The 24,043-nt window shown below is 33.9% G+C and overlaps 1 protein-coding gene across 1 annotated transcript in view; it reads left to right on the plus strand.

The window, feature by feature from the left end:
* Positions 1-24,043, plus strand: part of Hs3st-a (Heparan sulfate 3-O sulfotransferase-A) — a 344,809-nt gene that overhangs the window by 208,007 nt on the left and 112,759 nt on the right. The window lies entirely within an intron of this gene.

Here is a 24,043-nt window from a genome sequence, read left to right on the forward strand (position 1 = left end):
TTTTACTATTCTCGTTCTAAGTGAACTAAAACTGCCTTTTATAAACAATAACCATTTCAAACTTTATGAAACATTTGACAATTATCACCAAACAGATAAAATTAAAACCTTAATAATTTTCATATACTTAAATTAACTATCGATGTTAAGTAATATTAATAATAGTCGATATACGTTTCCACGACATGTATTAAAAATTTTATTCGAGCGTGTGACAACGGAAGAAATGATTATTAATTCGATCGAGCTTCAAATATTATACGGTGCAACGATATTCTAACGACGCATCAGGCTCGAAACGAAAAGGAAGAGTAAAGCTGTCGTTTTATCATTCGGGGAATGCAGCCCTTCTTTTTACCTTTTTTTTTTCGTCTCTTTATCGGTTCATCCTTTATTCCAATCACAGGCCGCCGCATACGCGTCCCAGTTCTTTTCTCCGCCATTCAGGGCTCCTTCGATTCGAGCGAAATGTTTCAGAAGCAATTTTTCCCTGATGCATGAAATCACGGTTCGTTTAAAGCATCGCGGAACGTGTAATCAGGCATTCCCGTTCGCGCCTAATTAATACTCGTTTCCACCTTCTGCGGCGCGGGTTGCACGCGCTGGAATTAAGGCTGAATTTCCAGCGGGATCCTTTACTTTTATTTTCAATTCCTTTTGAGCCCTTTTTCCCCCCGTTTTGCTGGAACTTTCTCAATGATTAGGTCGAACGGATATGATAATGAAACTCGTAACGAACGCCGCAGGAATAAAATAACTATTCGCTAATAATATTCAAAATTCAAATTTTCCTCGAGCAGAAAATCATTTATTCTTTTCGAAAATTGACCGTGATTGTAGTTGATTAAAATACATAAAATCAAATTAATATTTTTTTTGGTCAGCATGAATGATTAATATAAAATTGTTTAAAAATGTACCTGTTGATGAGGTACGTGGCAGGAGTTGAACAGGGTAAGAAGAAATAGTTTAACCGAGATAACTTTTTGTAAGAAAACTATTTCGATACATCTCCACGACGTGTCGTAAGACGTACTAACTAATCAAGATGGCGCATCTGCTTGCATTATGGTGGCGCCCTCACCAATCGACTATACAGGGTGTTGGGCCACCCCTGGGAAAAATTTTAATGGGGGATTCTAGAGGCCAAAATAAGGCAAAAATCAAGAATACCAATTTGTTGATGGAGGCACCGTTAAAAAGTTATTAACAATTAAATTCAAAAATTTCAAATCGTTCTGGAAAAATTATTTTTCGTTGCAGGGGTCAATTATAAGCATTTTTGGTGAATAGACATATCCCTGAAATCCTACCCACTTTCGAGAAAAAAAATCGGGTAGGTGTTGAAATTTTTTTGCAGGAAAAAAAATTTGTCAAATCGTTTTAAAACAATTATTTCCGGTTGCAAGAGTCGATCGCAATCATTTTTGGTCATTACACATACCCCCGAAATCCTACGCGTTTTAGAGAAAAAAATTCCTTACCGAAAATATAATTTCTGGCCAGAAATGTCTGCCCGAATTTTCATGCGAATCTTTAAAATGTCATAACTTCTGAACGGATTGGACGATTTTAATGTTTAAAAAAGCAAACTACGCGTATTTTAATGGAGAATATGTACAAATCGCAAAAATATTCGAAAAGTTGGTCCCTGTCCCCGTACACTGAGAAAAACCCAATAAAAATGGTCCAATTTTCAAACAGCCATAACTCCTACAATAGTGAATATATTTCAATGAAACTTTTTTCTGAAGTGGAGCTTATGAGTACCTACAAAAAAGTATTACACAACTTTTCTGTAGGACGTCAAATAAAATTACTAAAAATCAAAAACGAATTTTTAAGAAAAATCGACAGGGGGTAGGTGCCTAAATTTTTCGGCGAAAAAAAAAATTTCAAATCGTTCTAGAGAAATTATTTTTACCTAGAGGGGTCAATTACAATCACTTTTGCTCAATAGACATACCCCCGAAATCCTATCCACTTCGTAGAAAAAAATTCGGAAACGTGTGAAATTTTTCAATAAAATTAAAAAATTTCAAATCGTTCTAGAAAAATTATTTTCAGTTGCGGGGGTCAATTATAATAATTTGTTATGAATAGACCTACTCCCATAATCCTACCCACTTTCTAAAAAAAAATTCAATACGGGCGGAACTTCAAACGTTAATAACTTTTTAATGAAGCCTCAGTCAAGAAATTGATATTCTTGATTTTCGTTTTATTTTGGCTTCGAGAAACTTCCATTAAAATTTTTCCCAGGGGCGGGGGGGCTGAACACCCTGTATATATGTATATATGTATATTCAATAAAAATTTAAATTTCCTTAATTATAAATTTACTCATAGAGACTTTCAAAACAAGTAGGTTAATTTATATCATAATATCTTTAAACGATTCACACGCTTATTGCTGGTAAACATCACTTAGCCAACAGAAGAAATAGTTTCCCAGCGTTTAGGGAAGCAAAATTCTTAACTTTGTTCGCAAATAGTTGCATTCTTCTATTGTGCCGTTCATTTCGTGTTTCGTTATCGTAATTATTTTCTCCGACTTCGAGATCTACCCTTGAGCGAAAGGAGGACATTTTCGTATCAACTTATCCCATTATATACAGCGAGTAATCTGCTTTTGTTGTGACCCATAATAATATTGACAAGAAAGTTTCGAAACGGTTAAATAAGTTCCCAAGCGGCTAACTGGATTAAAGTACCGTGTCAGAACGGTCAGGAAATTTCAAGTTCGAAATCCTTTCGCGATGAAACTTCCCGCAATTATTAAGGTATTAATTTACTTTTTAAGCGGCTTTGGGTTTCGTACATTTCGCCATCGCAAGAAGGTGGAATTAGATTCTGCGACAGTTTAACGTCATGGCGGAAGCAATTAATTTTTTTCCCTTCGGGGGCCACGTATTAAGGGACCAACTAACGTTGTGCCAACGTCTGGTAAACTAATCTCATCGAGAAATTGTTGGAAATTAGATGTACAGTAGAACTTCCATTTTTCAAAATGCATTCAAATCCATTTCCATTTATATTTAGTTATTTCGATTATTAAGTAGACATTTGCAATGGAAGGAATAATAGAAAAATTGAAAATTTATTTCGACCTTCCATTTTAAAATACGGTTCACCGCACACGCACGTGTTATACGCTGCAAAGTCCAACAGGCAATGGGGCGCGGATGTCGCACGCATGCTCGTACGCCAACTCCCGGTTCCGCTCGCGCACTACCAACTTAAAGGATTTTAAATCCCTTACTTTTATTGCAATATACAACACTTCCTCTTTGAAATAAAAATAAAAAAATGTAACGCAAGGGACTATGGCTAGGTTTCAATTCCCAACCCTCTTACACATCTATCGTGCTTCGCTCGCGGCAACGCTTTAGTCAATATGTCGGCGGTCATACCCTCCGACTTCAAATACTCAATAATAACTTCGCCGTTTTGAACGGCCTCGCGAACAAACATCTTTTCGTTTTCATCATCCTCCTCCTCTAGAAACTTTACATCTCGGCTAATTGTCACCTTGTTAGTTTCCGGGTCCAAGAGTCTATAACCTTTAGATTTCTCTGAGTACCCCGCGAACCTGAATTCCTGGGCTTTAGCGTCCAGCTTTCTCCTTAACTCATCTGGCACATGAGCATACACCTTTGCACCGAACCTGTTGAAGTTCTTCATATCTTTCATATCACCAATGCCTGATTAACTATCTTTAGTTTGTACAGGTTATCTATTGCACTTGCTGTAACTATAACCTTATTTCCCTTTTTTATATAGCACTCTTTATCACAGAAATTTACTTCTATTCCTTTTTCTGTTAATTTCTTTACTGACAGGAGACTTTCTCCCAGCTCAGGAACGAATAATACATCCTTGACTCGCACTGAGGATACATGTCCATCTGCACCTTCGCACAACAATATGCCTTCACCGATACCTCTTACCTTTGCATATTGCTGGTTTGCCACACGTACATCAGCCAATGTCCTTTTCTCCAGGACACTGAAGAAACTTTTGTCATTTGTCATATGGCTTGTGGCACCAGAATCGACAAACCAGGCTCCCCTCATATTATCTTTGGTTATTCCTGTTCTGGTACTGAAATACCATTCTGGTTCTTCTTTGCTCTTTGTCTCGTTGACTTGATTAGCCCTTTCTTTATTTGCCTTCCATCTCTGGTACTTGTAACAATCCTTTTTCATGTGCCCCTGTTTACCGCAAAAATAACATGTCATTGTCTGTACTGTAGGTTTACTTGTAGCTAGCCTGTTGCCTCTTTGGTGCTGTGCTTTAAGGGCCATATTATCCCTCTCCGCAAGCTGCGAATGTGAATTTCTTCGTCTAAAATCCTCATCAATCAGTTCTCCTTTAACCAATTCTAATGTTAATTCACTTTCAGATCTAGTTTCCAAAGCCGTAATCAATGTTCCATATGAGTCTGGCAAGCTGCTTAATACCATCACTATAACTAATTTATCCTTTATTTCTTCACCCAAGGTTGCTAATTGATCCACAATAGATAACATGGTATTCAAATGCTCCTCCATGTTACCCTTTTCCATTAATTTTGTGTTGCATAGTCTCTTTAGAAGATAGACTTGATTTGATAAAGTAGCTTTTTCATGGTACCTTCTTAGGGACTCCCACGCTTCTTTTGCCGTTGTTGTGCCTTTAATGTGTCTTATTTGGTCGTCCTCCACCAATAGTCCTATTGTGGCCCTTGCCTGCATGTCTGCCTTGATCCATTTTTGGTCTGCTGGCTCTGGTCTTTCTTCTTTCACCATGTGCCACAAGTCTTCCTTTATCAATAATAGTTCAACTTTGCACTTCCATATTTGATAGTTACTACTACTTAACTTAGCAATGGTTAACTTGCCGCACAACATTTTTCCTTCACTTTTACTTTACATTAACCTTAGTTTTACTTTTACTTTAACTTTAACTTTACTTTAATTTTTAACTTTACTTTACTTTAACTTTTCTGTAACTTTAACCTTAATTTTAACACGTGGCTTGGGCCCATAACCTCTTAAAATACGGTTCACCGCACACGCACGTGTTATACACTGCAAAGTCCAACAGGCAATGGGGCGCGGATGTTGTACGCATGCTCGTACGCCAATTCCCGGTTCCGCTCGCGCACTACCAACTTAAAGGATTTTAAGTCCCCTACTTTTATTTCAATATACAACATTCCAACTAAGTTTTAATTAATTAATTAGATGTACAATAGAATTTCACATTTTCAAAATGCATTCAAATCCATTTCCATTTATATTAATTAAGTTATTTCGATTACTAAGTAGAAGTTTTCTATGCAAGAAATGATAGAGAAATTGTAAATTTATTTCGACCTACCAACTAAGTTTTAATTAATTAATTAGATGTACAATAGAACTTCAATTTTTCAAAATTCATTCAAATCCATTTCCATTTCCATTTATTTAGTTATTTCGATTACTAAAGTAGAAGTTTTCTATGCAAGGAATAATAGTAAGATTGTAAATTTATTTCGATCTTCCAATTAATTTTAAATAAAATAATAAATTTCTAACGTTGTGTCAACATCTGGTAAACTAACCTCATCGAAAAATTGTTGTAAATTAGATGTATAGTAGAAGTTCAATTTTTCAAAATGCATCCAAATCCATTTTATATTTAGTTATTTCAATTATTAAGTAGACATTTCTTATGCAAGGAATAAGGAAATTGTAAGTTTATTTCGACCTTCCAATTAATTTTTAATCGTAATAATAAATTTCTCAAACCATCCTCGTATTTTCGTTTGCTTCCAAGCGTGAAATAGTCTTAGAGAAAATTCGACGTGAGAGTAAAAGAGATGTAAAAGTAGATGGTTCAGCCTTTAAAATGACCCCAGGAAAATGGTTGTACGACTTCTTTTCGCGAAGTTATACCACTTCAAACATCGACAACATCGCCCTTTACGAGAGGTTCTTTCGATCGTTCCGCCATTTTCTTTCGCGTTGCACCATCTAGATTCTAAATGTTCTCGATGGCTGACCAAGTTTCGACGTCTCCAATTCTTGAAACAGGCGAGAAATTATCTACCGGAATGGCGTTTATCGGTTTCATGGAGATATTATTATTCCGCATATTCTCGTAAATCCCCGTGCAAGCTTCCCGGTTGTAAATAGGTCTAAGGTCGGCTCGAGCCGTCACGTTTGTCGAATTCAGTTCCGACAACAAACGTTCAAGGCTGACACTCATGAGACGAAGATACGAAGCGAACGGAGCAGGGTTCCCACCCGCGCGGAAATATTAATGTGTCCCAGGAAATATTGCGCCCATCGAAACCTTAATTTATCAAACGATAACTTCCAGCAAATATAATCTCGGATGATCTATGGACCTCCGTCATCATTCTTCTGGTGAAAAATACTACGCTCATTCGATGATGTTGAATCTCCGGCTGAAAACATTTTGTTCATTTTTATTTTTAATTCAACTATTCTATAAAATAGTTAATTAACCGATTTTTTTCTCTGTGATGGTTATATGATGTAAGGAAATTATATTTTATTCTGTTTGTGACTCACAGTATTGAAGTAGTCTTTTTCTCAGAAGTATTCATTTTTTCGATAAAATTAAAGTTTGTTATCGTTTCGTAGAAAATTAAAGACAAATAAATTAAATAACGTCACTTTAACATGTTAATTGTGCTTATAATTTTGAGGTTAAAGTAAGGTTTACTAGGTATTTTAAGTGGAATAGTTTAAGATTAGAGAAACTGAATAGGTGGCAGTAAATGGATTCTAGATTTTTCGTCTCTACAACTTTTAAGGTTTATACAATTTTGAAAATAAAATAATTTGCGATACAATAAACTTTGCAATAAACTTGTTTATTCAATATTTTAACTAAAATACTTTGAGGTGTCAGGGTCCTAAATTTTTCTATACAGGGTGAGCAGCCACCTTCAAGAAAAATTTTAATGGGAAAGTAGATGAGGAAATTTTTTGACGAAAAAGAAAATGTTCAAATCGTCCTAAAAAAATTATTTTCAGTTGCGAGACTCAATTACAATAATTTTTGGTGAATACACATACCCCAGAAATCCTACGCAATTTCAAGAAAAAAATTCTTTACGGAAAATGTAATGTGATTTGTGATTTGTGATTATATTCCTCATTTTTATCACTTCATATATAGATATTGTCCAGTTAACCAACATACAAAATTGTAATGGAAGATTTTAGAGGCCAAAATAAGACGAAAATCGAGAATACCAATTTGTTGATTGAAGCTTCGTTAAAAAGTTATTAACCTTTAAAATTCCACCTGTAGTAGTGGTTCTCACTCTATTTCTTAACGCATCGACAATCTTACAGTTTTGTGAGGGAGAACCACTAGGAACAGTTCCTAAATTGCCGTTCTACACATACAACTTTAAACGTTAATAACTTTTCAACGAAGCCTCCATCAACAAATTAGTATTCTTGATTTTCGTCTTATTTTGGTCTCTAGAATCTCCCATTAAAATTTTTCCTAGGTGTGGTCGAGCATTCTGTATACAATTTGAAACCAAATAGTTCGAACTGAAGATATACATATAATCCAAAATACTTCAAGATATCAATAAATAATTATACATCAGTAAATGAGTCCTTTACTCGAAGTGGTTTCAGAAGGTTCTACGTACGAATTCGCGTATGTAGCTGGAAAATCGACCAAAGTACACTCCAGTTTATTTCGATAGAGGATGTAAAAAGAGCAGGAAGCGGGGCGTGCTAAATTTGCGCAATATTTTCTGGGACACCCTAATATCTAACGAGAGAGCCAGCCAGTGTAAATGTTAAAAGTTGCGCGTGAATTTGCATAAAGCCACGAAACTTCGGTTTCGCGGTTGAATGTCTGCGCGTCCCTGGAACTGGGACGTGGCCGGAACGAACGAGAATGAGAACCTTGGAACGCCCATTTTCCCGCGGCCCCGCGCGTTACTTCTTCGTGTTTCTGTTCTCAGACTTTCTTTTGTGTGTTTGCCTTTGTTACCGATCGTACGTCGCTTTTCTGCCTGTTCGTTTGTTACGAAACGCGAAAACGAAGGAAGGAAATCCGTCGGGCACGGACGATTTTAACCCATTCGCCAATTTATTCTGTTCCGCGCCGCGCGGAAAGTAATTATGCGACTGACGTGTCCGAAAGGTAAGGTGGAAATTCAGAAATTTGTTATTGCAGACGACTGGGAAATTTTATTAAATATTTCTTTTTCTTTACCGAAGTTTAAAATGCAGAAAATATCTATTATACAGGGTGTTTGGCCATCCCCGGGAAAAATTTTAATGGGGGATTTTAGAGGCCAAAATGAGACGACAATCAAGAATACCAATTTGTTGATTGAGGCTTCGTTAAAAAGTTATTAACAATTAAATACAAACATTTCAAATCGTTCTGGAAAAATTATTTTCGGTTACGGGGGTCAATTACAATCATTTTTGGTTATTACACATACCTTCGAAATCCTATCCATTTTCGAGAAAAAAAATGGGGTAGGTGTTGAAATTTTTTGGTAGAAAAAAAAATATTTCAAATCGTTTTAAAAAAAATTTGTTCGTTTGTAAGAGTCAATCGCAATCATTTTTGGTCATTACACATACCCCCGAAATCCTACACATTTTCGAGAAAAAAATTCTTTACCGTAAATATAATCTGTGGCCATAATTTCTTCCTCGAAATTTCATGCAAGTCTTTAAAATGTCATAACTTCTGAACGGATTGGACGATTTTAATGTTTAAAAAAGCAAACTACGCGTATTTTAATGGAGAATATGTACGAATCGCAAAAATATTCGAAAAGTTGGTCCCTGTCCCCGCAAAATGAGAAAAACCCCATAAAAATGGTCCAATTTTCAAACAGCCATAACTCTTACAATTGTGAATATATTTCAATGAAACTTTTTTCTGAAGTAGAGCTCATGGATACCTACAAAAAAGTATTAGACAATTTTTCTGTAGAGCGTCAAACAAAATTACTAAAAATGAAAAAGGAATTTTTAAGAAAAATCGACAAGGGGGTAGGTGCCTAAATTTTTCGACGAAAAAAAAAAATTTCAAATCGTTCTGGAAAAATTATTTTCGGTTGTAGGGGTCAATTGCAAGCATTTTTGGTCAACAGACATACCCCCGAAATCCTACTCAGTTTCGAGAAAAAAATTCCTTACCGAAAATATAATTTCTGGCCAGAAATGTCTGCCCGAATTTTCATGCGAATCTTTAAAACGTCATAACTTCTGAACGGATTGGACGATTTTAATGTTTAAAAAAGCAAACTACGCGTATTTTAATGGAGAATATGTACGAATCGCAAAAATATTCGAAAAGTTGGTCCCTGTCCCCGCAAAATGAGAAAAACCCCATAAAAATGGTCCAATTTTCAAACAGCCATAACTCTTACAATTGTGAATATATTTCAATGAAACTTTTTTCTGAAGTAGAGCTTATGGATACCTACAAAAAAGTATTAGACAACTTTTCTGTAGAGCGTCAAACAAAATTACTAAAAATGAAAAAGGAATTTTTAAGAAAAATCGACAGGGGGTAGGTGCCTAAATTTTTCGGCGAAAAAAAAAATTTCCAAATCGTTCTGGAAAAATTATTTTCGGTTGTGGGGATCAATTTCAATCATTTTTGGTGAATAGACATACCCTCGAAATCTTGCGCATTTTCGAGAAAAAAATTCGAGAAGGTGGACAAATTGCAGTTCTACAGCCGGAACTTTGAACGTTAATAACTTTTTAACGAAATCTCCATCAACAAATCGGTATTCTTGATTTTCGTCTTATTTTGGCCTCTAGAATCCCCTATTAAAATTTTTCCCAGGGGTGGCCGAACACCCTGTATAATATAATTTTTTAATCTCACGATCCTTTGAGCGTACTATTTTTAAAACTTTAAGGAAACGCAGAAATAGACTTTTGTTAAGATTGTAATGAATGCTTTAGATCAGATTTTTAGTGATTTTCCCCCCTTTAGAATTCTGTTTTTTAAAATTTGAAGCTTCGAGAAAACGCGAAGGGATGGAAATAAATAAACAGAACATTAAAATAGATTCAGGGGACTGATGTATGTTGATCAGTTGGAGCTCCTGGATGGAATTCAGAATGTTCGCAAAAGGTGGCTGTCGGTTAAAATTTCATGTCACATAAACTACTGATTAATAGCATTGCTATCGCGGAAACGAAATTTATGGGTGAAAAGACGGATTTCTCTCATACCATAAACATGACTCAGGGGAAATCTTTATAGCCCCTTGCAGTACTATACATACGTGCTCTGTCATTTAACAGAAACGGAATTTTATTTGCAACTTATAAATACAAAAATCAATACAATAGTTTTAAAAAAACTTTTCGTCTTCGATTTGTACAGCAGGAAACAAATAAAAATAATAAATACAAAAATGGTTTCCGCATTAAATCGAAGATAAAATTGATGGGCCATCGTGATATATTTATTTATTAGTTGGAGAGTTTTCTAAGCATTTAATTCTGGTTTAAGGTATTTTAAAAATAATCTTATCGAACGAAACATAGGAAAATAACAACTGGTTTAAATATAATTTAAACGCATTAGAGAATAGTACAGCGTACGTTTAAATAACAATTAAGAAAGATTACACGAGTAGAAGTAAGTATAATTACACGCAAGCTAAGCTCTTCCTTAATGTCTAGCGCCTCACGGCCGCATTTTCCACGCGTTTAGCTTTTTTACTGCCGACTCTTTTTCCTTGAACAGCATAGCTTTCTTTAATGCAAGCAACCATACATACCCCCGTGTCACCAAATAGAGCCATTATTGTAATGTAAAACTGAGGCTATATACGTTAGACTGAATGCACTCTAGATTGAACATTTCTTTAAAATTAGCCACCTACGTACCACTTCGGCTATTATCGCAAGTGCCCGGCGTAATTGCAGCTGCACTTCTATGACTGCGTTACAAATAATTGGGATGCTTCCCGCCTTTTATTTTTCCCGGAAAATAGAAACGGACGACAGCAGCGAGGAAAGTTTAACGTTGGAACGGTTCTCGTCTTTAGCAATTATCTAGAATCTAGATTCTAGAATATTAATAACTTTTCTTAATCAATTCATAATAATCGCATAATAATTTAGATTTAAAATAAGTAGAACTCCATTTACGTCGAAAAAGAAAGATGATTCTTTGATATTTATTTGATGTAACGTGTCTATTGTGCTTGAATGGTGGTGTTTTATATTTTAATAAATATTAGTTACTGTATAAAAGTTACATAGTATGAGTAATTAATAGAATTCTTACATTTGTAATGTTAGACAGAGTTTAAAACTCGCGGTCTTGGCGCCATGTTTCTATTGGTCACGCGAGAACCAATCACGCGTTTCTTCCTACGTTACCGTTACGCGCCCTTTTGTTAACGCGACTCGGGAGCCATGTGCAGTGTGCACGCGTTGCGTCGTAGTATAATTACAAATTAATGTGTTCTATCGTCTCTAAGTACCATATTCTTAAGTGTTCGTGAAACTGTGACGCGTGTTTGTTTATAATCGATTCATCATCCTAATATATAATCAGAATTTTTGAGAATTTTGTAGAATTTCTTCTTCGACTCTTTGAGGTTAGGTGGGTTAAACACTGTCCCATCTTCGCTTTTCTACGCATGTTTAGCCTCAAAAAGTTGATGTATATTTTATAACGAACGTTTTCCACTGTGTATGTTGAAAAACATTCTGTGCAACTTGGGTTCAAAGAGTTAATCTGCGTCTTAAATTAACTTCTTCGTCAAGAGAATAAGGAACACGGATAGGCACATATTCCTTCGTCATGAGAGCCCTTTCTGGTGAAAGAAACTGTACCACGTAAGTAACGATAAGAATGTTTGTTTAATTTGTACATCGAGAGAATCAAATTCACGATACGTGAAAATTAGCGAATTCGCTTGTAAAATATAAATGAACGCGAGTACACTGTATGTCGAAAGCAAACATATCCCTTTCAGTATAAGAAGCGATCATATTTGTTTTCCAATTTCAATATTTCCGGAATAAATGATTTACGGGAGAAAACAGAATTACTCGATTGTCCGAAAAATTCGATTACCCATACTGCATACATACGTGTGCCGCGATTTGTTCGTACAATCAAGGCCCCGCCGTACTTTAGCATTTCCCCCTGTCGCGTTGATCGATCGGTTCGTCCGGTTTTATCCGCAAAGTTGGTAAACTTGGAGCTTAAAATCTTTGGAAAGTTCTCTGGGAATTCATGAAGTTCGACGACCGTCGACGCGAACATTTTTGCTGACCCAACCGTTCGGATAATGTATCCGTGGGAAGCTGTACATTTTCGTCAAAAATTTCGCGTTCTATCTTTCGACGGGGGGGCAGTTTTCATCAAAGTACCTCCGAGCACTTGTGAATTTTGAAAGCGGATCCCAACGACTGAATGGACGGATTCGCCGTAACGCCAGACGTAACTTGAAAAATAAAAAGCACAGACGGTACCACGCGAAAGTGCAAATGTCTTTTTCCATACCCAGTGGGAACAAATTACCGTGGCGCGGAACAATGGCCATTGTTATGAATATTATTGCAACAAGCACCACTCGTTCCGGCTTAACGTCCCGCATTCATCAAACCCCGACGCGAAAGCAAATCGTGAATTGATCTATTTTCTTTGTTACCGCTCATTCACTTTCCCTCGAGGATCGTTCGTTTTTCGCTCCGTGCCGGTCGCAGTTAAATGAAGCCAAGATCTCCTCGTGATCGCGTTTGCATTTCGAGCCTACTTAAACAAAAGAAATTCCATTCGATCGTTATATTCGATCGCAGGATTTAATAAATTTGTTATTTACGGACACGTTAAAACTGACTGTAGTTGCCCAACGACCTTTCAAATTGTAGCAACCTTAATAAAAGTCAAATATAAAAAAAACGTTTGATAAATTATTTGTAAAAGGGGAGAATTATTAGTTTTGGATTTGGAATACAAATTAAAGAATTTTATTTAGGATATTGATTTATTTTCGTCTGTTTTATCGATTATTCGATTTCTTTGACTTTTGTAACCTAACCTCACTTGAATCTGGTTTTTTTACATTGTTTCGTTCCTCTCTTTCGCAATTTCAGGTCTTTATGTTTGAGGTTAGGAAAGACGCGAGAAATATCGGTTTTTCGCGCGTAATTTCACGAGTATGTTAATGTATTCGATAGATTATTTGTGAATGAGGGGAATTATTCGTTTTGAATTTGGAATGTAAATTGAACGAATTAGAAATTGCTTGTTAGAAATTATTCATACAATAGTTGAGTCACGGTAATTTTATTTACGATATTGATATTTTTTTCGTCTTATTTTTTATCGATTTCATTGATCTTAAGTTTTAACGGTCGTTCGATTTGTTTGACTTTGGTAACCTAACCTCACTTGTATCTTATTACTTTCTTTTTTCTATTTCTATTTTCTTTTGTGCTTGAATATTCTTCACTGCACTACCACCTCCCATAAATGGTAAGAATTATTTGTTTTGGATTTGGAATATAAATTAAAGAATTAAAAATTGCTTGTTTTAAATTATTCATACAATAGTTGAGTTACGACAATTTTATTTACGATATTGATTTATTTTCGTCTGTTTTATCGATTGTTCGATTTATTTGACTTTGATAACCTAACTTCACTTGGATCCTATTACATTTTATTTTCTATTTCTGTTCTTTTTTATGCTTGAATATTCACTACATTTCCCTAAATTTTCTCGTCTGCTTTCACCCTGATGACGTTTCCTTACTTTGTTTCTTTCCTCTCTTTTGCAGTTTCAGTCCTTTATGTTTGAGGTTAGGAATTACGCGAGAAACATCGTTTTTTCGTGCATAATTTCACGAGTATCTGTTCGATAGATTATTTGTAAATGGGGGGAATTATTCATTTTCGATTTGGAATATAAATTAAAGAATTAAAAATTGCTTGTTAGAAATTATTCATACAACAGTTGAGTTACGACAATTTTATTTACGATATTGATTTATTTTCGTCTGTTTTATCGATTGTTCGATTTATTTGACTTTGGTAACCTAACCTCACTTGTATCCTCTTACTTTTTTTTTCTATTTCTATTCTTTTTTGTGCTTTTCTTAGCTCTTTATGTTCGAGGGTAGGAAAGACGCGGGAAACATCGTTTTTTCACGCGTAATTTCTCGAGTATGCGTAAAATATGAAAAATCGGTACCGCCGTCGCGCACGAATGACAAATGGCCATTAAAATGTTTCGCCAGCGAGGCGTCTCGTTGATGCACTACCTCGAGAATGGCGGCCCGTTTAAGCGTGTAAGTAGAAAACACGTACAGGCGCTTCTCCATTTTCTTGCCGGGGGAAAAAATCGCGTGTTGCACAGCGCCAAGGAGAACACGACGCTGACAGAGACGAAGGAGGCGCAATTATGTTACAAAACGGAAAGGGAGAAAAAAGGAGAAGCGTATCGTTGAAATTTTTTATCGGAGCTCCGCATCGGCGGAACGAGCGTTTGATAGTAAAAGTAACGCTGAGAAATGTCGAAACTTGCACGGAGAATTCCGTGCACACAGTGGCGACCGTAAACTCGAGTACAGTTAAGAAAATTAAATTTTACTCTCGACGAATCTCATTCTTCTTTTCCGCGAAAACTTAAATATGCACATTAGACCATGGTGGGCGATGATAGTTTAATTGTAAGCTTTTTTCGTTATTTAGCATAGTCAGAAATTCGAATTCCACGGTTCATAGTTTTGGTATGAGAGGGGTAATTTCAAATTTTCACAATATTTTGTGCAATATAATTATAATTATTATAGTCGTTGCTTGACCATTATAAATTAAACTTGTTATATTTGGTGTTATATAATTATAATATAGTACAATTTATTTGATTCCTTGCATTAATATTATAATCATTGCTTGGCTATTATAATTTAAATCATTGGGTTTATTATTTTATTATTATATTGGGTTGAAACATAATTATAATGTAATACAATTTTTCCTATAGCTTACTTTAATATTATAATCGTTGCTTGACCGTTACAAGTTAAACTTGCTATATTTAATGAAATATAATCATAATGTTCAACAAATTATTCTAAAGCTTCCAGAGTTTATATTTTTCATCTTTTTCTTGTGTTCAGAATATTAAAAAAGATAGTATTAATAAAAACAGTGAAAGTACCTTTATTAGGAAGGGTGTATTTATAGCAGGAACTACAAAGAAGTCAAAATCTTTATGAATAAAAAAATGGCGAAATTTAAAATTTGGGACTTATTTCTTCAGCTCTGCCTTGTGTTTAGCACATGAAACAAAATATTTTAAGGATCCCTAGTTCCAAGCGATAAAGACGTATCTCTTGAAGATTCTCTCGTAGAAATTTCAACTTACGTTAGAATCTCCCAAGACAAATTAATCGCGTAAATCCAGAACTTCCAGTAAACGTTAAGGTTTGTTCGCAGAATCGTGTGTTTCGCAGAAGTTAGAGTCGCCGTAGAAACTGGCGATCGTACGTTCGCGTGGAGAACGTATTGTTGAAATTTTTAATGCATCTGCTGGCTCGTTCCTGCGTCGCAATTTCGCAACGAGTCCCGGAGTTACCCTTTTTCCCTCGGTTGTTTTCCTTGCGCTGCAAAAAGAGTTACGAAAACCATCGGTTTTATACACCCCGGCGCTCTGTCCGAGCGCGCAATCCATTTAATTGTCCGTTGCCAGTGGCTGTTCAGCTTCAACCCTTCGCGTAAATTGAATTTGGATCCTGGTAATGCGCGATCCAATTGCTATAATTGAATTTCTGAATAAACTTTTAAACGGCGAGGCGAAACGAAAACTGAGAAAACGTTCGCGGCGTTTAAAGGAGCCAACGACTAGCCGAACCGTGGACGTGTGAGAGTGTTTTGATTGGCAAACGGTTTCGATGGAAGGCCCTACACTTTCGGTTATTGGAATCAAATGTGTTTTCATATTGGAGACATTTTAGATTGATACTCTTGCGAAACACCATTTTTAATATCAACTTATGTGTCTATGGATTGATTCAACAGGTTTCAGATCGATATATTAATATAGTTATTATGGTCAAGCAACATTATAATTATATATCACCAAATATAGCAAGTCTAACTTGTAATGATCAAGCAATGACTATAATATTAATGCAACGCATCGTATATATATTGTACTATACATATTATAATTATATTTCAACAAATATAGGAAGTATAACTTACAATGGACAAGTAACGACTATAATATTAATGTAAGCTATAGGAAAAATTTTACTACATTATAATTATATTTCACCAAATATAGCATGGTTTAACTTATAATAGTCAATAAATTATACTATATTTTAATTATATCTCACACAATATAGCAAGTTTAATTTATAATGGTCCAATAACGACTAAAATATTAATGCAAGGCACTGAATAAATTGTTCTATATTATAATTACATTTCACCAAATATAGCAAGTATAACGTACAGTGGTCAAGCATCGACTACAATATTAATGTAAGCTATAGAGAAAATTTTACTACATTACAATTATATTTCACCAAAAATAGCATGGTTTAACTTACAATAGTCAACCAGTGACTATAATATTAATGCAAGCCATCAAATAAATTGTACTACCTTATAATTATATTTAACCAAATATACCAAGTTTAACTTATAATATTCAAGTTATAACTATAATATTAATAATTAAAAAATCACATAACGAATCGAATAAATGGCAATCTGGGCTAGTAATACTCTCTTAAGATAATTAAGTAACGTCCCAAATACTAAAAAAACGTGACCATTTTTCAAACAAATGGAATATCATCATTAAGTGAAACATATCACATTTAAGAATTAAAAAAGGGTCACATTTTTTTAGCATTTGGGGCGTCACTTAATTGTCTTAAGAGGGTATTACTGGTCCAGATTGTCATTTATTCGATTCGTTTTGTAATTTACTAAATATTAATATTATAGTTGTTGCTTGACCATTATAAGTTAAACTTGCTATATTTGGTTAAATATAATTATAATGCAGTACAATTTATTTGATGTCATGCATTAATATTATATTCATTGCTTGGCCATTATAAGTTAAACTTGTTATATTTGGTTAAATATAGTTATAATGTAGTACAATTTATCTGATGTCATGCATTAATATTATATTCATTGCTTGGCCATTATAAGTTAAACTTGTTATATTTGGTTAAATATAGTTATAATGTAGTACAATTTATTTGAAGGCTTGCATTGAAATTATAGTCGTTGCTTAACCATTATAAGTTAAATTTGCTATATTTGATTAAATGTAATTATAATATAGTACAGTTTATTCGATGGCTTGGATTAATATTATAGTCGTTGCTTGACCATTACAAGTTAGACGTGCTATATTTTGTGAAATGCAATTATAATGTAATAGAATTTATTCGTTGACTTTCATAATTATTATAGTCGTTGCTTGGTCATTATAAGTTAAACTTGTTATATTTGCTTAAATATAATTATAATGTAGTACAATTTATTTGATGTCATGCATTAATATTATAGTCGTTGCTTGACCATTATAAGTTAATGTTATTATATTTGCTTAAATATAATTATAATGTAGTACAATTTATTTGAAGGCTTGCATTGAAATTATAGTCGTTGCTTGATCATTCTAAGTTAAACCTGCTATATTTGATGAAATATTCAATGCATTGCATTAATATTATAGTCACTGCTTGACTATTATAAGTTAAATCTGCTATATTAGCTAAAATATAATTATAATATAGTAAAATTTTTCCTATAGCTCACATTAATATTATAGTCGTTATTTGACCATTACAAATTAGACGTGCTATATTTAGTAAAATAAAATTATAATATAATACAGTATATGCGATGCCTTGCATTAATATTATAGTCATTGCTCGACTATTATAAGTTAAACCATACTATATTTGGTTTTTTCAAACAAGTGTAACATAACCATAAACTGGAACACATCACATTTAAGAATTGAAAAAAAAGAAATTAAAGTCTGACGGTATTGCATTAAAAAAAACAGCACTGAAAATTGGTTGTTTACTTATAATACATAGTTTTAGAGCCTTCTAAAACTATGATAGGAATCGAGGGCACTAACGACTGGAATTGCAGAGTCGAGAATATTCACTTGCAATATATCATAATAAGAAATGCACGATCTGTCATGGAGGATCGCGATCGGCATAACTTCCGTCTGGATCCTGTTACCGATCCAGTCGCGCGTCTATCGGGTAAAGAGAATCGTAATATACGATGCATTATAGAACAAGTCACCGTTGACCTCATACCTTTTCACGGGTACGACGTTTTCAAGAATAAGTGCTGCATACATCAAACGTATTTCGATGCGATTTTGCATTGTGAGCATTCGAAAGGATCGAAAACGTCGACAGCAGCGATTGCTGGATATATCAAAAAGTCAAAGACATTTATAAACAAGCTGGCGAGGCGATATATGAAGACAGGAACGGTCGATGATCCGTCAGAGCGTGGCTCGACGCATAAAATGGAGGACGATATTCCTACGGAGATCGCGAGTGGGTTTCACAACGTGGAACGATGGTGAAATAAAATTAATATACCGTATACTTATCTGTGTATATTAAATATACGGGGAATAAGAATTGGAAATGTTTTCGTATCGTTGCTTAAACTTCGACTTTCGTTGTAATGTCGGTGGTAACAACTGACACGACCAGCAATGGCTAAACTTGAGCCAGAAGTCAGTCGTTAGTCGAATCGTAATTGTCAGGTCGACTTGGATCGGACAAGTGGAACAAAGGCTAGCCAAATTGAAGGAATGCACTTGACAGACTAATTGAAGGGACCTTATACCCTTAGGTCACGTTCGACCAAAATTCAAGATTTCTTCCTCGTCGAATGGCTCTTCGCTTCGTCTCGACTTTTCTGTTTCGTCGATGGCGTCCATTTGTGTTAAGGTCATGCATATCTTCGTTTCTTATCGAAACACTAGAATTATTATCAAGATTTAATCGTTAATTGACTGTCACATGTGGGATTAAACTATGGAATTAAACAAGAATTAATTCCCTAGTTGAGATTCGAATAAATTTAGACAGTAAGACTTTCAGATTGTGTTTAGAAATTGTCTAAAATCAGAGTTTTAGCTTGATAGAGAATGCTTATTGACTTTTCACTAGGGAATTAAATGAAAATTAATTCCCAAGTTGAGATTCGAATAAATTTAGATAGGATTTGTTCATATTAAATTTAAATAGTGAGAGAAATTTTAGATCGTGTTTACAGTTGTCTAAAATCAGTTGAATTCTTTTTATATGAACATTCTTTGATATTTGAATACAAACACCCATTGAAACGAGATAACAGAATTTAAAAATAAAGTTTCATTGAAATACAATCGTGTTAACAAACATACATTTCAGTAAGGGAATTTTTTTTAATTATAATACTTTTCTATAAATTGGAAAATAAAAGTCACTCGTTATAAGTTCCTGAACAGATATTAATTTATATTTAACTTGGAACTTTTTTAAAATATCGTCAAAATTAATTATACACAAAGTTGACTTGCAACTTTCCACAATTACCCGCCATCTTTAATTTAACAGAAGCAAAAATTGTTGTTCTTTGTCACTAACTCGATTTTTCTTTTTTGTTTCAGGTAAGTCAAATCCACAACTAAATACCAAAGACATTCCTCACAGGTATCTATCACTATTACTCATTATTCATAAACAAGGATTAGAGTATAATCACCATACACAGAAAGATTATTAAACTAATACTAATAATTTAAATTCAACGATACTAGATTATTTACGTACCCAAAAAGTACTTAACTCAAGGTTCAAAATATCTATGTTTGCATAAACTAAATTGCAAAAACAAAACTTTTTAGTACCAAGAAGCATGGAAACATATGATTTTCAAGTAGAAATAATCAGTAATAGTCAGACACGTTAGCCATACAAATATAAGGGATAAAGTATGATATAGAAACTCACATATTATTTAATTTTAGGTTCCTAAATAATTAAAAATTAAAAACATAAAATGTAACATCATTTTGTAAATGTCTTTTCTGGTTTTCAACTGTATACCAAATGCTTAAGTTAACACTAAACCTACCGGCACTGCATGTATACCCATTCCTACCATGACCGGACAAATGACCAATCTTTCTTTTTCTCTTTTACGAGGCAACATACTTCTAATTTTTACATTATATGTATAGAAACTTGTGTTTTGATGTTTATTCGTAAGATGTTCTTTTCTTTTATGTGAAAAAATTTTTTAATATTCATCGGAAAGAAGATAAAACACCCTTGGAAACGAATTTTGTTCCAAGTCGATACCGTAGTTAGTTCTAGAGAAAAGAACTATTTAAGAAAAAGTGCTGCCTAGTAATTACGCAAACATCCTGTATTTAAATTCATTTTCCATTAAATAAACAATTTATGGTCCAGTTTTATCGTACACTAGTCGTACGATCAGTAGAAATTGCTGAAACTTCTTTGGGTATGTAGCGTCAAAGTAAATATCAAAATAAACATAGAAGATAGCAAAAATTGTAGTAGGTGATATGATCATTAGGTAAAGGATGAAAAGCCCTTTAAAATGAGCGTTTGTACGAGTCGATAGCTTCATTAGTTCCGGAGATATAGCGATTTTAATTTCAAGTCGATGCGGTGGCTAGTTTCGGAGATAGGGTTTGTTTACGTTTCGTGTGCGCTCGCGAGTTCATTGATCTCGCGCGCGCGTAGATAGAAAATAGTGCGTAGTAAATTCTTGGAAATACTACGCCGAAACTAGGTCACGAGAGTCACGTACGCGAGGTAGGTCAGCACCAAGCACGTGCGACAAAGAGGTCCGACCCCGCTAGACGAAGACAGTGATAGTCGAATTATAAAAATTACCTTTTACATAAATTACGATATCTCGAAAACGGAAAGTCGGATCGACAAAAACCAAAAGCCATTTTAAAGGGGAGGCTTTGCCGCTTCTAACAATGCCTCAATAATTAATAAAACACTAATAGTTTCGGAACTGCACGCATCTAAAGTTTTTAGTATTTTTAATACGCGTTAATAGGCTTTCCTACGGCGGAGAGTCAGACGTAGCGGAATTTTAAAAATTACGATTGTCTTTACACGATGATACCTCCTAAACGGGAAGTCGGATCGAGAAAAACCAAAAGCCATTTTAAAGGGGAGGCTTTGCCGCTTCTAACAGTGGTTCGTTATTAATAAAACACTAGTAGTTTCGGAACTGCACACGTCTAAAGTTTTTAGTATTTTTAATGCGTGTTAATAGCCTTTTCTAAGGCCGAGAGCGGAATTTTAAAAATTACCTTTTACATAAATTACGATATCTCGAAAACGGAAAGTCGGATCGACAAAAACCAAAAACCATTTTAAAGGGGAGGTTTTGCCGCTTCTAATAATGCCTCAATAATTAATAACACACTAATAATTTCGAAACTAAACGCGTCTAAAGTTTAACTATTTTTAATACGCGTTGTTAAACTGTTCTAAGACAGTGGGAACTGTAAATTCTCTCCTTTCGTCTTTACTATACATATATTTCTTATTTACATCGGAAGCTAACCAGAATTTGGCACCAAATGTCCAGTTTTTTACAAAAAAACATAAATCATTCAACCGGTCAGATGACCGGTCGTGGTAGGCAAGACAGACTACATATTTTTCTCAGAAAATAAACAATAAGATTAGAAGTGAATATTGTAAAATTCATTGTACGTATACTATAAGAAAAGTCGTCAAGTTAAATGGCGCTAAAATAATATTGTGTGTTAGAAATTCTAAACGAAATTTTAATAATGGTCATTTGACCGGTCGCGGTAGGTTTAGTGTTAAATAATAATAGTGACTTAAAACTCTAAAATTTAGTTTGCATATTCATGGTTCTGAGAAAAAGATATATATCAATTTTTATAGAACAATTCTAAAAGTATAAAATTTTTTTCCTTTCCATACAATCTGGTACTAATAGTAAAAGTATAAAAAATATAATGAGCTTCGTATCGTCAGAAAATTACCGAATAATTATGGTTTTTGTTTAGATCGAACAATGGAGGTTCTATCGCGAATGTAAACTATACTACGCGAATGTAACAAAAAGTTATTCGCAACCGATCTGCTGTCGTTCGATCTTAAAGTTCTATTTTTACATTCTCCTCGGCGCTACGATGAAGAATTCGATGGAGGATGGGCGTCTGTTATTTCAGAGGACATTTATAGAGGTAGATACTTTCAGCTCGTCCTTTTTATCACGTCAGTGTCACGTTAATCGTTCCTGCAAGTAAAACTTCTTTGGAGAACGATGAGAGAAGCTTCAGAGCCTCGAATGCCAAAGTTCGTTATCGATTTCGAGGAAGTCTGCATTCTAACGAGATCGAGGGAATTGTTAACGAAGACAAATTTATACAGAGCCTGGAGAACTATTTTTATCTTTCAAATTGTAACGTTCCGCGAATCAGGAAGGATCGTGATACGATTAACAGAAATTCACTGCTATTATTTCCAATACTTCAGATAAAAAAAAAAAAAGAAAATCATATTAAACTTTCTGTAAATTAAATTTGATACATTTTAAGGCTCTTCCAAATTGTTAAAATAGCATATTAAATTTTAGTTGTACATGTAAGTGAATTTACAATTTTAATTGTGGAGTCATTTTCAAATTCTAATAGATTGTTCAACAATTTTCGAATTTCTGATTTAATAACAGTTTTTCTCTAATTAAGAATTTATAATACTTCAAATTAAAAGAATTTGTATATTTATATTAAATTTTTTATAAATTAAATCTGATATATTTCAAGATTTTACTTTTTTAAATTGTTAAAATAGAATATTAAATTTTAGTTGTGTAAATAAGTGAATTTTCAAACCTAAATGTGAAGTTATATTCAAATTCTTTGCACATTGTTTGGGTTTTCTGGTTTCTATCTCAACAACAGTTCTTCTCTTGCTAGGAACATTCCAATTTGATGCAATTAAAAATGATTGATGCTTCGTAACTATATAACAGGAACCATTTCTTCCATAATGATAAAATATTTAACAAGATTCCTCGACTGGAATGAAGAATGAGATTGAAATAGTATGACACGGCGTTAGGACGATTAAATAGGAGCTGACAGCCATGCAAGATTAATAACACGATGAAATCGTGGTCCAGGAAATAGAATGCCAACGTCGATTACGCGTTTAAAAAAGTAGGAAAAAAAATGTACCAATGTCCAAGCAACGACTTTAATTTCTGGAGTTGGCGAATATTCGTCGATGGATTTTATAACGTTTCCGTAAATTCTGATTGCCGTTTGTTCAAACAAAACCCTCTGAAAGGAGCACTTAACCTTCTCACATTTTTAAACGACTTGCTTTTTCAAATTTAAATTCTACTTTTTTCTTTTTTACTTATATTTCTACATATCTCTTTATACCAGAACCATGAATGAGAAAACTTTTATAAAAGAGCTACCAAAGCATTCCATTTTTAAATATTTCTGTTATAATTTAAAAAATGGAATACGAATAAAGTTCTACAATTTAAGAAATTCACAAAAAACAAAAAAAAGTTTCAAAATTTTCTTTTCTTTATAAAATGTTTACCCACAGACCTTTTAATAAAATACCATTTATTTTTACCCTAATTCCTGGGAGTTTGCTCAATTTTTATTAACTCCGTGTTCTCAGCAAATAAATATTAATGAAAATGGAAAGATTCTTATAAAAGAGCTACCAAAGCAGTCAATTTTTAAATATTTCTGTCATAATTTGAAAAATGGAATACGAATAAAGTTCTACAATTTAAGAAATTCACAAAGAATGAAAAAAAGTTTCAAAATTTTCTTTTCTTTATAAAATGTTTACCCACAGAACTTTTAATAAAATACCATTTATTTTTACCCTAATTCCTGGGAGTTTGCTTAATTTTTATTAACTCCGTGTTCTCAGCAAATAAATATTAATGA

Source organism: Colletes latitarsis, chromosome 8 (assembly GCF_051014445.1).
Source record: "Colletes latitarsis isolate SP2378_abdomen chromosome 8, iyColLati1, whole genome shotgun sequence".
Taxonomy (NCBI): domain Eukaryota; kingdom Metazoa; phylum Arthropoda; class Insecta; order Hymenoptera; family Colletidae; genus Colletes; species Colletes latitarsis.